Below are 4,844 nucleotides of genomic sequence, written 5' to 3'. Positions count from 1 at the left end.
GTGTAACTCACTTGGTGTCAGGGAGTACTTATATGGTACTGGGGTAACTCACTTGGGGGTTAACTTGTACTTATATGGAACCAGGGTAACTCACCTGGGGTCAGGGAGTACTTATAAAGGGGCTAGTGTAACTCACTTGGTGTCAGGGAGTACTTATATGGGACTAGGGTAACTCACTTGGAGTTAGGGAGTACTTATAAAGGGGCTAGGGTAAAACACTTGGGGTCGGGGAGTACTTGTATGGCACTAGGGTAACTCACATAAAGTCAGGAAGTACTTATAAAGGGGCTAGTGTAACACACTTGGGGTCAGGGAGTACTTATAAAGGGGCTAGTGTAACTCACTTGGTGTCCGGGAGTACTTATATGGTACTAGGGTAACTCATTTGGGGGTTAACTTGTACTTTTATGGAACCAGGGTAACTCACCTGGCGTCAGGGAGTACTTATAAAGGGCTAGTGTAACTCACTTGGTGTCAGGGAGTACTTATATGGAACTAGGGTAACTCACTTGGGGTCAGGGAGTACTTATATGGGACTAGGATAACTCACTTGGGGTCAGGGAGTACTTATATGTGACTAGGGTAACTCACTTAAGGTCAGTGAGGACTTATATGGCACTAGGGTAACTCACTTGGAGTTAGGGAGTACTTATAAAGGGGCTAGGGTAACACACTTGGGGTCAGGGAGTACTTATATGGGACTAGTGTAACTCACTTGGGGTCAGGGAGTACTTATAAAGGGGCTAGTGTAACTCACTTGGTGTCAGGGAGTACTTATATGGCACTAGGGTAACTCACTTAAAGTCAGGAAGTACTTATAAAGGGGCTAGGGTAACACACTTGGAGTCAGGGAGTACTTATAAAGGGGCTAGGGTAACACACTTGTGGTCAGAAAGTACTTATATGGGACTAGTGCAACTCACTTGGAGTCAGGGAGTACTTATATGGCACTAGGGTAACTCACTTGGAGTCAGGGAGTACTTATAAATGGGCTAGGGTAACACACTTGTGGTCAGGGAGTACTTATATGGGACTAGTGTAACTCACTTGGGGTCAGGGAGTACTTATAAAGGGGCTAGTGTAACTCACTTGGTGTCAGGGAGTACTTATATGGTACTGGGGTAACTCACTTGGGGGTTAACTTGTACTTATATAGAACCAGGGTAACTCACATGGGGTCAGGGAGTAATTATAAAGGGGCTAGTGTAACTCACTTGGTGTTAGGGAATACTTATATGGCACTAGGGTAACTTACTTGGGGTCAGTGAGTACTTATATTGTACTAGTGTAACTCACTTGGGGTCAGGGAGTACTTATAAAGGGGCTAGTGTAACTCACTTGGTGTTAGGGAATACTTATATGGCACTAGGGTAACTTACTTGGGGTCAGTGAGTACTTATATTGTACTAGGGTAACTCACTTGGGATCAGGGAGTACTTGTATGGGACTAGGGTAACTCACTTTAAGTCAGGGAGTACTTATAAAGGGTCTAGTGTAACACACTTGGGGTCAGGGAGTACTTATATGGTACTGGGGTAACTCACTTGGAGTCAGGGAGTACTTATAAAGGGGCTAGGGTAACACACTTGTGGTCAGGGAGTACTTATAAAGGGGCTAGTGTAACTCACTTTGTGTCAGGGAATACTTATATGGTACTGGGGTAACTCACTTGGGGGTTAACTTGTACTTATATGGAACCAGGGTAACTCACATGGGGTCAGGGAGTACTTATGAAGGGGCTAGTGTAACTCACTTGGTGTTAGGGAATACTTATATGGCACTAGGGTAACTTACTTGGGGTCAGTGAGTACTTATATTATACTAGGGTAACTCACTTGGGGTCAGGGAGTACTTATATGGGACTAGGGTACCATACTTGGGTTCAGGGAGTACTTATAAAGGGGCTAGGGTAACACACTTGTGGTCATTGAGTACTTATATGGGAATAGTGTAACTCACTTGGGGTCAGGGAGTACTTATAAAGGGGCTAGTGTAACTCACTTGGTGTCAGGGAGTACTTATATGGTACTAGGGTAACTCACTTGGGGTCAGGGAGTACTTATATGGGACTAGGGTACCATACTTGGGTTCAGGGAGTACTTATAAAGGGGCTAGGGTAACACACTTGTGGTCATTGAGTACTTATATGGGAATAGTGTAACTCGCTTGGGGTCAGGGAGTACTTATATGGGACTAGGGTAACTCGCTTTGGGTCAATGAGTACTTATAAAGGGGCTAGTGTAACACACTTGAGGTCAGGGAGTACTTATATGTGACTATGGTAACTCACTTAGGGTCAGGGAGTACTTATAAAGGGGCTAGTGTAACTCACTTGGTGTTAGGGAATACTTATATGGCACTAGGGTAACTTACTTGGGGTCAGTGAGTACTTATATTGTACTAGGGTTACTCACTTGGGGTCAAGGAGTACTTGTATGGTACTAGGGTAACTCACTTAAAGTCAGGGAGTACTTATAAAGGGTCTAGTGTAACACACTTGGGGTCAGGGAGTACTTATATGGGACTAGTGCAACTCACTTGGTTTTAGGGAGTACTTATATGGCACTAGGGTAACTCACTTGGGGTCAGGGGGTACTTATATGGGACTAGGGTAACTCACTTGTTATCAGGGAGTACTTATAATAGGGCTAGGGTAACTCATTAGGGGTCAGGGAGTACTTATATGGGACTAGGGTAACTCACTTGGGATCAGGGAGTACTTATATGGGACTAGTGTAACTCACTTGGGGGTCAGGGAGTATTTATATGGGACTAGGGTACCATACTTGGGGTCAGGGAGTACCTATAAAGGGGCTAGGTAAACTCACTTAGGGTCAGGAAGTACTTATGTGGGACTAGGGTAACTCACTTGGGGTCAGGTAGTACTTATAAAGGGGCTAGGGTAACTCGCTTGGAGCCAAGGAGTACTTATAAGGTACTAAGGTAACTCACTTGTGGCAGGAAGTACTTATATGGGACTAGTGTAACTCATTTGGTGTCAGGGAGTACTTATATGGCACTAGGGTAACTCACTTGGAGTCAGGGAGTACTTATAAAGGGGCTAGGGTAACACACTTGTGGTCATTGAGTACTTATATGGGACTAGTGTAACTCACTTGGGGTCAGGGAGTACTTTTAAAGGGGCTAGTGTAACTCACTTGGTGTCAGGGAGTACTTATATGGGACTAGGATAACTCACTTGGGGTCAGGGAGTACTTATATGGCACTAGGGTATCTCACTTGGAGTCAGGGAGTACTTATAAAGGGGCTAGGGTAACACACTTGAGGTCATGAAGTACTTATATGGGACTAGTGTAACTCACTTGGGGTCAGGGAGTACTTATAAAGGGGCTAGTGTAACTCACTTGGTGTCAGGGAGTACTTATATGGTAATAGGGTAACTCATTTGGGGGTTAACTTGTACTTATATGGAACCAGGGTAACTCACATGGGGTCAGGGAGTACTTATAAAGGGGCTAGTGTAACTCACTTGGTGTTAGGGAATACTTATATGGCACTAGGGTAACTTACTTGGGGTCAGTGAGTACTTATATTGTACTAGGGTAACTCACTTGGGGTCAAGGAGTACTTGTATGGGACTAGGGTAACTCACTTAAAGTCAGGGAGTACTTATAAAGGGTCTAGTGTAACTCTCTTGGGGTCAGGAATTACTTTTATGGGACTAGGGTAACTCGCATTGGGTCATGGAGTACTTATATGGCACTAGGGTAACTCACTTGGGGTCAGGGAGTACTTATAAAGGGGCTAGTGTAACTCACTTGGTGTCAGGGAATACTTATATGGTACTAGGGTAACTCATTTGGGGGGTTACTTGTACTTATATGGATCCAGGGTAACTCGCTTGGGGTCAAGGAGTCCTTATATGGGACTAGGGTAACTCGCTTTGGGTCAATGAGTACTTATATGGGACTAGGGTAACTCGCTTTGGGTCAATGAGTACTTATAAAGGGGCTAGTGTAACACACTTGAGGTCAGGGAGTACTTATATGGGACTAGGGTAACTCGCTTTGGGTCAATGAGTACTTATAAAGAGGCTAGTGTAACACACTTGAGGTCAGGGAGTACTTATATGTGACTAGGGTAACTCACTTAGGGTCAGGGAGTACTTATATAGGGGCTAGGGTAACTCGCTTGGAGTCAGGGAGTACTTATAAGGTACTAAGGTAACTCACTTGGGGTCAGGGAGTGCTTATATGGCACTAGGGTATCTCACTTGGAGTCAGGGAGTACTTATAAAGGGGCTAGGGTAACACACTTAAGGTCATGGAGTACTTATATGGGACTAGTGTAACTCACTTGGGGTCAGGGAGTACTTATAAAGGGGCTAGTGTAACTCACTTGGTGTCAGGGAGTACTTATATGGTACTGGGGTAACTCACTTGGGGGTTAACTTGTACTTATATGGAACCAGGGTAACTCACCTGGGGTCAGGGAGTACTTATAAAGGGGCTAGTGTAACTCACTTGGTGTCAGGGAGTACTTATATGGGACTAGGGTAACTCACTTGGAGTTAGGGAGTACTTATAAAGGGGCTAGGGTAAAACACTTGGGGTCGGGGAGTACTTGTATGGCACTAGGGTAACTCACATAAAGTCAGGAAGTACTTATAAAGGGGCTAGTGTAACACACTTGGGGTCAGGGAGTACTTATAAAGGGGCTAGTGTAACTCACTTGGTGTCCGGGAGTACTTATATGGTACTAGGGTAACTCATTTGGGGGTTAACTTGTACTTTTATGGAACCAGGGTAACTCACCTGGCGTCAGGGAGTACTTATAAAGGGCTAGTGTAACTCACTTGGTGTCAGGGAGTACTTATATGGAAC

This window comes from Prorops nasuta, unplaced genomic scaffold (genome assembly GCF_024137725.1).
Source record: "Prorops nasuta isolate Cenicafe-Biocafe unplaced genomic scaffold, Cenicafe_Pnas_1.2 PNAS00043, whole genome shotgun sequence".
Taxonomy (NCBI): domain Eukaryota; kingdom Metazoa; phylum Arthropoda; class Insecta; order Hymenoptera; family Bethylidae; genus Prorops; species Prorops nasuta.
The sequence above is the reverse complement of the archived record's forward strand: the minus strand, read 5'-3'. Positions refer to the sequence as shown.